The 12,981-nt window shown below is 38.4% G+C and overlaps 1 protein-coding gene across 43 annotated transcripts in view; it reads right to left on the reverse strand.

Moving 5' to 3' along the window:
- The window catches only part of BAZ2B (bromodomain adjacent to zinc finger domain 2B), a 396,738-nt gene that overhangs the window by 306,546 nt on the left and 77,211 nt on the right, over positions 1 to 12,981 (reverse strand). The gene's annotated exons all lie outside the window — the stretch shown is intronic.

Genomic DNA, 12,981 nt, shown 5'->3' on the forward strand with positions numbered 1-12,981 from the left:
AGTTATAAAATAATTTAACTCCCAACAGCACTTAGTCTTCTACCCAAGATCATCATCTGTATTAGTACTTCATCATGTACATAATTGTGAAAGAATTTAATGATCAAGCAGATCTTTTCCAATTTTAGTGAATAATTAACTCTGAAATTCTACACCTATTTACCCATCCCACAGACTAATTATGCCACCAATATGGACTAAATTGTTGCACTTTCTTCTGTAAAGCAGCATCTGTTTTTAGGACAAAGACAGAACTTCTTAAATAGGTAGATACAGAGATAGAGTTGGATGGCTATCTAACTTACTACTATGGGTATTGTAGATGGTTCCTCAAAGAGTAAGGAATTGCTATGTACAGAGAATGAAGTCTAGGAAGGCTGACTACAAAGAAAAACAAACGAGAGATCTCAACAGTATAACAAGCTGGCCACTGTTATATCTTGTTTCTGTTTTCATCACTACAGCCTAATGAAGCTTTATTTGTTTTCATTCATTGAACAAACATTTGAGTGGTGCTTGCTATATGCTACGCGCTATGCTAGAGGCTGGAAAAACATGAAAAGCTCACATTCTGGTTGATATCGAAAGTGTGAAATGCCTGGGAGATGAGCGACTCATATAAATCACATTATAAAGATACAAATAATAAAGTTTTGTGAGAATAAAGAGGATGAGGCAACTAATTCTCACTGAGAGACTAGAAAAGGCTTTATCAAAGAGATGTTATTTGAACTGCATCTCAAATACTGAGAGCTTACCAGGCAAAGAAGTTCGGGGTGGGAGGTGGTCTTCTAAGTGAAAGAAACAGTAAGTGTAAATATGCAGAGATACTAGATCTGGTGTCCATCCACTAGTGAGAAATTCTGTATGCGGGAATATTCAGTATGGGGAAGGACAGAGATAAAGGAATGATAGGGATGTCATGATCAAGATGAAGGCTGGGACCTGAGAGTAAAAGGCCTAAGTACCATGGTAAGGTGGTTGAATTTATCCTAAGAGCCAACAAAGGCTAGCAAAGGAGTGGCATGATTAACCTTGTTTTGAGGGAACAATAACTGTATAGGCAGTGCGAATGATAGACTGCAGTATTAAGAGATCGCTTAACAGTCCGTAAGAACAATGGTAAGAGACAGTGGCATTGGAGATTTACAGCCAGATATTTCTGAGGTAAAATTTCAGTTTGGTGACTAACTGAAAATAGAATTAAGGAAGAGGAAGGAGTGAAAGAGGACTAGAGAAATTTCTGGCTTACAGTAGTTGCTGTAGTCATTAACTATAGGCCAGAATACATAAGGGAAAACAAATCATAAAGTAGTCTGGAATTAAAACCTGGCTATGATGCTTTATAGACCTCTTTTAAAAATGGGATTATCAGAATCAACTGTAGAGATTGTTTTAAATATCTAGAATTGTCCCCAGTGTCCAGAATTCACTATGTGAATTCAAATGTCCCCAACGTCCAGAATTCACTATGTCTGGGTGGGGGTCAAGTATGTCTTTTCTTCTTCAACTCTAAAGGCGCTTCTGATAAACATCTCTGATTAAGAACACGGCTGTAAGCACAAATTTGTTAAAAAATTCAGTTGGAAAAAGAAACAAGAAAAACACAGGAAATCTTGAAAAAGAGAGCTTTGCCAGGGGTGGAGGGGACAATCATAACAGAGACTAAAGCATTATAAAACCTTTAAAGCTTAATAGTTGGCACTGGCACATGAATAAAAAACCAATAAAACATAATAGAAAAATGAGAAATTGACCCAAGTACATATGGAAATTTAGTATAGATAAAAGCTGTTATCTCAAAGCAGTGAGGAAGAGATGGACTTTTTGATAACTGGTGTTCAAGGCCACACATGGTAGTTCATGCCTGTAATCCCAGCACTTTGGGAGGCCAAGGCGGGAGGACTGTTTGAGCTTGGGACCAGCCTGGGCAATATAGGTAGATCCTGTCTCTACAAAAAAAATTAAAATTAGCTAGGTGCCGGCTATGGTGGCTCACGCCTGTAATCCCAGCGTTTTGGGAGGCTGAGGCAGGTGGATCACCTGAGGTCAGGAGTTCGAGACCAGCCTGACAACATGGAGAAACCCCCATCTCTATCAAAAATTACAAAATTAGCCAAGCGTGGTGGCACATGCCTGTAATCAATCCCAAGTACACGGGAGGCTGAGGCAGGAGAATTGCTTGAACCCGGGAGGCGGAGGTTGCGGTGACCCGAGATCATGCCATTGCACTCCAGCCTGGGCAACAAGAGCGAAACTCCATCTCAAAAAAAAAAAAATTAGCTAGGCATGGTGGTGCATGCATGTAGTCCTGGCTACCAGGGAGGCCAAGGCAGAAGGATCGCTTGAGTCCAAGAGGTCAAGGTTGAAGTAAGTCATGATTGTGTCACTGCACTCCAGCCTGGGCAACAGAGTGAGTATTGTCTCAAAAAAAAAAAAGGCAAAAACCAAAGTGGTATTCAAATAACTGGGTATTCATAAGGAAAAGGATAAACTTGGATCTGTTCCAAAAATAAAACTGAAAAAAATCAGATATTTAAACACGAAGAATTGAACTTATACAAGTGCTAGAAAAAATTATGAGAGGATTCCCCAATAATTAGAGCCTAAAGAAAACTTTCCCAGCAATGGTCAAAACCAGATACAATAAAGGGAAATATTGGTAAATCTTACTACATAAAATAGCTTTTCTATAGCCAAAACAAAAAGACCACAAGCAAACTATAAAGACAAATGACAAACTGTAAAGAAATACTTGCAACTTATATGAGACAGTTGAATAACCTTATATGTAAAGCCTGCCTAAAAACAGAGAAGAAAAAGACTAACAACCTGATAGCAAAATGACTAGAGAGATAAGCAGTCATTTTAGAGAAAAAGAAATGGGGCCAGGCACAGTGGCTCATGCCTGTAATGCCAGCACTTTGAGAGGTTGAGGCAGGCAGAGAATTAAAGACCAGCCTAGGCAACATGATGAGACTGTCTCTACAAAAAATACAAAAAGTAGTGGGGCATGGTGGTGTGTCCCTGTAGTCCCAGCTATTCGAAGCCTGGGAGGTCCAGGCTGCAGTAAGTCATGATCAAACCACTGGACTCCAGCCAGGGTGACAGAGTGAGATCCTGTCTCAAAAAAAAAAAAAAGAATGAAAGGAAGAGAGAAACAGGAAAGGAAGGAAGAAAGAGGAAAGAAAAGAAAGGAAGAGGGAAGGGAAGAGAAGAGAAGGGAGGGGGAGGGAGAGGGGAGGGAGAGGGGAGGGAGAGGGGAGGGAGAGGGGAGGGAGAGGGGAGGGAGAGGGGAGGGAGAGGGAAGGGGAGAGGAAGGGAGAGAAAAAGAAAGATAAAAGGAAGGAAGGAGGGAGGAGGGAAGAAGGAAGGAAGGAAAGAGAGAAAGAGAAAGAGAGAAAGAGCAAGAGCATACACGAGAGAATGAGCTGGGTGCAGTGGTATACACCTGTAGTCGCAGGTACTTGGGAGGTTAACATAAGAAGATCACTTGAGCCTAGGTGTTTGAAGTTGTAGTGCACTATAACTAACCACTGCATTACAGCCTGGGCAACATGCAAGACTCTGTCTCAGAAAAAAAAAAAAACAAAAAACACACACATACACAAAAAAGAAATGCCCAAGGGCATTTAAGGGGAAGAAATGCCCCTTAAATAAAAACATTCGTAACCTTGCTCGTAGTAAGAGAAATGCACATGAAGAATTGAGGAGATACTGTTTCTCATCCTTCAGATTCCCAAAAGTCCAAATTTTACAAAACAGGTGCTAGTTGAGTGAGGCTCCTACAGAAAAAAGGGGCAGTTTTTTGTTTCTTTCTTTTTTTCTTCTTCCTCTTCTTTTTGGAGTACAAAATGGAAAAACCCCAACAAGGGAGAATTTGGCAGTATGTAACAAAGTTACATATGTGTTTATTTTATTTTTGCTAGCAAATCTCAGTTCTAAAAATCTGACCAACACTGACAAAAATATGAAAATAGGTATATATACAAGAAGTTATTCTTTGAAGCACTGTTACAGCAAAAGCCTGGAAATAATCCAAGTATCTGTCATAATGAAATGGTTGAATTAATTATGGCACATCCACACAGTGGAGTACTATGCAGTTTTTAAAAAGGCGTGAGGCAGAGCCCAGCAAGCTAAGATCCACTGGCTTGAAAATCTCGGTGCCAGACACTTGAGCTTGGTGGGGGGAGGGGCATCTGCCATTGATGAGGCTTGAGTGGGTAGTTTTATCCTCACAGTGTAAACAAAGCTGCTGGGAGGTTTGAACTGGGTGGAGCCCACCACAGCTCAGCAAGGCCTCTGTGGCCAGACTGCCTCTCTAGATTTCTTTTCTCTGGGCAGGGCATCTCTGAAAAGAAGGCAGCAGCCCCAGTCAGGGGCTTATAGATATAACTCCCAACTCCCTGGGACAGCGGATATCCCAGCACAGTGTTCAAGCTCTGCTAAGGGTCAGACTGCCTCCTCAAGTGGGTCCCTGACTCCTGTGCCTCCTGATGGGGAGACACCTCCCAATAGGGGCTGACAGATACCTCATATAGGAGAGGTCTGGCTGGCATCTGGCAGGTGCCCCTCTGGGACGAAGCTTCCAGAGGGAGGAACAGGCAGCAATCTTTGCTGTTCTGCAGCCTCCACTGGTGAGACCCAGGCAAACAGGGTCTGGAGTGGACCTCCAGCAGACCTGCAGCAGAGGGGCCTGACTGTTGGAAGGAAAACTAACAGAAAGCAATAGCATCAACATCAATAAAAAGGACATCCACTCAGAGACCCCATCCAAAGGTCACCAACATGAAGCACCAAAGGTAGATAAATCCACGAAGATGGGGAGAAACTAGCCCAAAAAGGCTGAAAATTCCAAAGACCAGAATGCCTCTTCTCCTCCAAAGGATCACAACTCCTCACCAGCAAGGGAACAAAACTGGATGGAGAATGAGTTCGACAAATTGACAGAAGTGGGCTTCAGAAGGTGAGTAATAACAAATTCCTCTGAGCTAAAGGAGCATGTTCTAACCCAATGCAAGGAAGCTACAAATCTTGAAAAAAGGTTAGAGGAACTGCTAACTAGAATAACCAGTTTAGAGAACGTAAATGATCTGATGGAACTGAAAAACACAGCACGAGAACTTTGTGAAGCATACACAAGTATCGATAGCTGAATTGATCAAGCAGAAGAAAGGATATCAGAGATTGAATATCAACTTAATAAAATAAAGTGAGAAGACAAGATTAGAGAAAAAAGAATGAAAAGGAATGAACAAAGCCTCCAAGAAATATGGGACTATGTGAAAAGACCAAACCTACATTTGACTGGTGTGCCTGAAAATGACAGAGAGAATAGAACCAAGTTGGAAAACACTCCTCAGGATATTATCCAGGAGAACTTCCCCAACCTAGCAAGACAGGCCAACATTCAAATTCAGGAAATACAGAGCACAATACAAAGATACTCCTTGAGAAGAGCAACCCCAAGACACGCAATCGTCAGATTTACCAAGGTCGAAATGAAGGAAAATATGTTAAGGGCAGCCAGAAAGAAAGGTCAGGTTACCCACAAAGGGAAGCACATCAGACTAAGAGTGGATCTCTCTGCAGAAACCCTACAAGCCATTAGAGAGTGGGGGCCAATATTCAACATTCTTAAAGAAAAGAATTTTCAACCCAGAATTTCATATATAGCCAAACTAAGCTTCAAAAGCAAAGGAGAAATGAAATCCTTCACAGACAAGCAAATGCTGAGACATTTTGTCACCACCAGGCCTGCCTTACAAGAGCTCCTGAAGGAAGCACTAAACATGGAAGGGAACAACTGCTACCAGCCACTGCAAAAACATACCAAATCGTAAAGGTCATTGACACTATGAAGAAACTGCATCAACGAACAGGCAAAACAACCAGCTAGCATCACAATGACAGGATCAAATTCACACATAATACTAAACTTAAATGTAAACAGGCTAAATACCCCAACTAAAAGACACAGACTGGCAAAATGGATAAAGAGTCAAGACCCATTGGTGTGCTGTATTCAGGAGACCCATCTCACATGCAAAGATGCACACAGGCTCAAAATAAAGGGATGGAGGAATATTTAGCAAGCAAATGGAAAGCAAAAAAAAAAAAAAGCAGAGGTTGCCATTCTAGTCTCTGAGAAAACAGACTTTAAACTAACAAAGATCAAAAGAGACAAAGAAGGCCACTACATAATAGTAAAGGGATCAATGCAACAAGAGGAGGTAACTATCCTAAATATATATGCACCCAATACGTGAGCACCCAGATTCATAAAGCAAGTTCTTAGAGACCTACAAAGAGACTTAGACTCCCACATAATAATAGTGGGAGACTTTAACACCCCACTGTCAATATTAGACAGATCAACAAGACAAAAAATTAAGAATATTCAGGACTTCAACTCAGCTCTGGACCAAGCGGATCTAATAAATATCTACATAACTATCCACCCCAAATCAACAGAATATACATTCTTCTCAGCACCACGTTGCACTTATTCTAAAATCGACCATATAAGAAGTAAAACACTCCTCAGTAAATGCAAAAGAATGGAAATCATAACAAACAGTCTCTCAGACCACAGTGCAATCAAATTAGAACTCAGGATTAAGAAACTCACTCAAAACCGCACAACTACATGGAAACTGAACAACCTGAATGAATACTGGGTAAATAACAACATTAAGGCAGAAATAAAGATATTCTTTGAAACCAATGAGAACAAAGACACAACGTCCCAGAATCTCTGGGACACATTTAAAGCAGTGTGTAGAGGGAAATTTATAACACTAAATGCCCACAAGAGAAAGGAGGAAAGATCTAAAATTGACACTCTAACGTCACAATTAAAAGAACTAGAGAAGCAAGATCAAACAAAGTCAAAAGCTAGCAGAAGACAAGAAATAACTAATATCAGAACAGAACCAAAGGAGATAGAGACATGAAAAACCCTTCAAAAAATCAATGAATCCAGGACCTGGTTTTTTGAAAAGATCAACAAAAGAGATAGACTACCTGCCAGACTAATAAAGAAGAAAAGAGAGAAGAATCAAATGGACACAATAAAAAATGATAAAGTGGATGTCACCACTGATACCATAGACATACAAACTACCATCAGAGAACACTATAAACACTTCTATGCAAATAAACTAGAAAATCTAGAATAAATGGATAATTTCATAGACACATACACCCTCCCAAGTCTAAACAAAGAAGAAGTTGAATCCCTGAATAGACCAATAACAAGTTTTGAAATTGAGACAGTAATTAATATCTTACCACACAAAAAAAGTCCAGGACCAGATGGATTCACAGCTGAATTCTACCAGAGGTACACAGAGGAGTTGGTACCATTCCTTCTGAAACTATTCCAAACAATAGGAAAAGAGGGAATCCTCCCTCTTTTTATGAGGCCAGCATCATCCTGATAACAAAACCTGGCAGACACACCAAAAAAAAGAAAATTTCAGGCCAATATCCTTGATGAACATCAATGTGAAAATTCTCAATAAAAAACTGTCAAACCAAATCCAGCAGCACATCAAAAAGCTTATCCACCACGATCAAGTCAGATTCAACCCTGGGATGCAAGGCTGGTTCAACATATGCAAATCAATAAACGTAATCCATCACATAAACAGAATCAATGAGAAAAACCACATGATTATCTCAATAGATGCAGAAAAGGCCTTTGATAAAATTCAAAACCCCTTCATGCTAAAAACTCTCAATGAACTAGGTATTGATGAAGCGTATCTCAAAATAATAAGAGCTATTTAAGACAAACTCACAATAAATATCATACTAAGTGGGCAAAATTTGGAAGCATTCCCTTTGAAAACCAGCACAAGACAAGGATGCCCGCTCTCATCACTCCTATTCAACATAGTATTGGAAGTTCTGGCCAGGGCAATCAGGCAAGAAAAAGAAATAAAAGGTATTCAAATAGGAAAAGAGGAAGTCAAATTGTCAATGTTTGCAGATGACATGATTGTGTATTTAGAAAACCCCATCGTCTCAGCGCAAAATCTCCTTAAGCAGATAAGCAACTTTAGCAAAGTCTCAGGATACAAAATCAATGTGCAAAAATCACAAGCATTCCTACATACCAATAATAGAGAAACAGAGAGCCAAATCATGAGTGAACTCCCATTCACAACTGCTATAAAGAGAATACAATACCTAGGAACCCAACTTACAAGGGATGTGAAGGACCTCTTCAAGGAGAACTACAAACCACTGCTCAAGGAAGTAAGAGAGGACACAAACAAATGGAAAAACATTCCATGCTCATGGATAGGAAGAATCAATATTGTGAAAATGGCCATACTGCCCAACGTAATTTATAGATTCAATGCTATCCCCATCAAGCTACCAGTGACTTTCTTCACAGAATTAGAAAAAACTACTTTAAATTTCATATGGAACCAAAAATGAGCCCGCATGGCCAAGACAATCCTAAGCAAAAAGAACAAAGCTGGAGGCGTCACGCTACCTGACTTCAAACTATACTGCAAGGCTACAGTAATCAAAACAGCACAGTACTGGTACCGAAACAGATATATAGACCAATGAAACAGAACAGAAACCTGAGAAATAACACCACACATCTACAACCATCTGATCTTTGACAAACCTGACAAAAACAAGAAATGGGGAAAGGATTCCCTATTTAATAAATAGTGTTGGGAAAACTGGCTAGCCATATGCAGAAAACTGAAACTAGACCACTTCCTTACACCTTATACAAAAATTAACTCAAGATGGATTAAAGACTTAAACGTAAGACCTAAAACCATAAAAACCCTAGAAGAAAACCTAGGCAATACCATTCAGAACATAGGCAAGGGCTAAGACTTCATGCATAAAACACCAGAAGTAATGGCAACAAAAGCCAAAATTGACAAATGAGACTAATTAAACTAAAGAGCTTCTGCACAGCAAAAGAAATTATCATCAGAGTGAACAGGAAACCTACAGAATGGGAGAAAATTTTTGCAATCTCTCCATGTGACAAAGAGCTAATATCCAGAATCTACAAAGAACTTAAACAAATTTACAAGAAAAAACAAACAACCCCATCAAAAAGTGGGGTGGGTGAAGGATGTGAACAGGCACTTCTAAAAAGAAGACATTTATGCAGCAAACAAACATATGAAAAAAAGCTCATCATCACTGGTCATTAGAGAAATGCAAATCAAAACCACAATGAGCTACTATCTCATGCCAGTTAGAATGGCAGTCATTAAAATGTCAGGAAACAACAGATGCTGGGGAGAATGTGGAGAAATAGGAATGCTTTTATACTGTTGGTGGGAGTGTAAATTAGTTCAACCATTGTGGAAGACAGTGTGGCAATTCCTCAAGGATCTAGAACTAGAAATACTATTTGACCCAGCAATCTCATTAGTGGGTATATACCCAAAGGATTATAAATCATTCTACTATAAAGACACATGCACACATATGTTTATTGCGGCACTATTCACAATAGCAAAGACTTGGAACCGACCCAAATGCCCATCAATGGTAGACTGGATAAAGAAAATGTGGCACATATACAACATGGAATACTATGTGGCCATAAAAAAGGATGAGTTCATGTCCCTTGCAGGGACATGAAGCTGGAAACCATCATTCTCAGCAAACTAACACAAGAACGGAAAACCAAACACTGCATGTTCTCACTCATAAGTGGGAGTTGAACAATGAGACAACATGGACACAGCGAGGGGAACGTCACACACTGGGGCCTGTTGGGGGATAGGGGCTGGGGGAGAGATAGCATTAGGAAAAATACCTAATGTAGATGATGGGTTAATGGGTGCAGTAAACCACCATGGCATTTGTATACCTATGTAACAAACCTGCACATTCTGCACATGTACCCCAGAACTTAAAGTATAATAAAAAATAAAATATAAAGAAATAAAAATTAAAAAGTATGAGGGACATATACAGTATGAAGCACTTTACAGTGAATTCCAGTATTTATTGTTAAGTGAAGAAAGCAAGTTGGAGATAAACGTAGTATAGTATGTCACCATTCATCTAAATATTTACCTATTTTTTAATTGAAAGGATAAATTAAAACCTTTAAAAAAACATGGTTACCTAAAAGGAGGAAGGGAGCAGAGTAGTAAAAATAGGAACAGTACAGTATGTGGGTATCTCATAAAACCTGTATTGTAGATGTGAATTTGGAACCATATAAAGTCATTTACATTATTATAATAAAAGAAAAACAAAGTTAAAAAGCAGGCCAGGTGCACTGGTTTGCATCTGTAATCCCAGAGCTTTGGGAAGCCAAGGCAGGAGGACTGCTTGAGCCCAGGAGTTGGAGGCTGCAGTGGGCTACGACCATGACACTAAATTTCAGCCTGGGCAACAGAGTGAGACTGCGTCTCAAAAAAACCAAAAAAACAAAATACAATCCCATAAAAGTAAAACCCAAATAAATAAATGAACTTACTTGTATGTGAAGTTGGTGGCATAACCATAGAGAATTACTCCAAGTGACTTTAAAACACAACAACTAAAACACACTAATTTAACAGTATATAGTATTCAAAGCAACAAGACAAAACAGCAACTGAAATTATCACTAACCATATTCTTATGCTATTATTGGTGGTGTTATTGTAACACTGTTGCAAGCACAGTCTGAGAAAAAGCAAATGGCCAGGCCCAGTGGCTCATGTGTGTAATCCCAACATTTTGAGAGGCCCAAGTAGGAGGATTGCTTGAGCCCAGGAGTCAGAGACCAGCCTCGGCAACATGGTGAAACCCCAACTTTACAAAAAATTTTAAAATTTACCCGGGCATGGTGGTACACACCTGTAGTCCCAGGTACTCAGGAGGTTGAGGTGGGAGGACTGCTTGAGCCCAGGAGGTCAAAACTACAGTGAGCCATGATTGTGCCACTGCATTCCAGCCTGGGCAACAGAGCAAGACCCTGTCAAAAAATAAATGAATAAATAAATAAAAAGAAAAAAAATGAATACGTTGGTGTTTTTGGAAAGTTAATTTTTGAATTGCATAAAAACTCTGTGATACTGAATTTAAAATATATGTATTAGAATGAACTCATTTTATATTTTATATTTAAAAATACATCTTACTTGCATACTGTAAATACCTAGAAACAGGGACCAGTGTATAGCAACCAGCACATACCCACAGTATACAGATTATGGTCTCTATACACCATCTACCCCTAAAAAATTCCATGAAGCAATGGCTGACTCCATATTTGGGTCAAGAAATATTCAAAAATGAGCTTAGAATACCCTGTCATACCAGTAAGCATGGAAATTATGAAAGATTATTGGTTTCATGTCAAAAGGACTTGGTAGCCAATTTGAAGGGTCCAATATGAGGTGGCTCCCATTGGCCAAAGATGAAACAATTTGAATGTTAACAGTAACTGCAATGGATAGAAACACAACAAATGTGTATTTTAATAAATGAGTTCATAATTATACTAAAAAACCTTTTTGTTCACCTTTGAATGATGCTGGGGAACCAACTCATTTTGAAAACTGGTAAGTAAAGGTAACAAATCAAGAATTTACTCAACATTTCCTTTCAAATGTTGATAAGAAACCAAATTTCAAATGGTACATGCAAATATATGTATCTGATACATGTATGTGTATATACATGTACATATATATATCACGAGATTTCAACATAGATTTCATTTTTAAAAAGAAGAAATTTAAAGATATCATTGTCCTTTAACAGTTATAGGTAAGTTGCAGACAATTTACCTGTGAGTTTCAATGCAGACAAAATGAAGATGGAATATAATTACCATTCTCCTTATCTGGTAAGTCAGAAATTTAGCAATTCATTAAGAAAAAATTAACAAAATATTGGAGTAATAGAGAAAGTTTTTGAAGTAATTTTACATCAGGTACATAGGGATCATTTGTATGATCTTTCCCATGACAATCCTGTATGAAATCCAAAGGCATAATAACAAATAGAATAAATTGATTGAGTTAACTAACAGACTGCTGTTCACCCAAGCCAGTCACACAAAGCTGTGTAGGTTATACACAGCACTACAGGGGCATCAATGTGCTGGGCCTGATTCTGCCCAGCTTATAAAAGTCAAATGCTAAATTCTCAGGAATTTTGCAAGCTGGTTATTAAATAGTCATTACCAAAAAATAAATATCTTCAAACATAAAATAAATTTAAATTTATTTATTAAAAACAAGTCCTTAAAACTCATCACATCTTACTCTACTATCATGTATGCACTTGAGGTTATTTATCTCTATTGTACTATGGCAAAGAAACACCTATGTAGTCGTGTGCTACTGTCCATCTCTTCCCAACTCTGTGATAAGTGATGTCATGTTGGAAGCCTGAAATCAGCCATGGTGGGAATGTTTACGCCTCATATATAACTTAATGTGGGCTATAACTTAATGTGGTGCTGATAAACTTAAGAAAGAGACAGAAAAAATTTAAATAGTGCAAATTAAAGTGCTACACTGTAAATATCACAAGTGAGGAAATAATCGTCCAATATTTCAAAACTATTAAAAATCTAGCAAGAAGTTGTTCACATCACTGCTGAAAAAGTAAAGTTCCAACATATACTTTTGTTGTTTTATGTTCCTCTTACTCATTTAAACAAAAATATCAATAAACATGCATGTCAGAATTGCATTTGCTCAACAATTGCAACCATAGATTGGCTACCAATAAGACTACAGACACAAGGGTTGGGTAAAAATCAACTAGAGCATTCTGTGAGAATCAACTGGCTATATGAATTTTACAAGACAGTATTGCATATTTTTTTATTATTTGTGAACTGTATGATACTGCTGTTATATCAATAGAATTTATAAACTTAGGTATGTATTTATAAGCATACATTTTTATTCCCAGAAAGTCTTTTTTTTTTTTTTTAGACAAGGTCTCACTCTCCCAGAAAGTCTATTT

Source organism: Pongo pygmaeus, chromosome 11, assembly GCF_028885625.2.
Source record: "Pongo pygmaeus isolate AG05252 chromosome 11, NHGRI_mPonPyg2-v2.0_pri, whole genome shotgun sequence".
Lineage (NCBI taxonomy): Eukaryota > Metazoa > Chordata > Mammalia > Primates > Hominidae > Pongo > Pongo pygmaeus.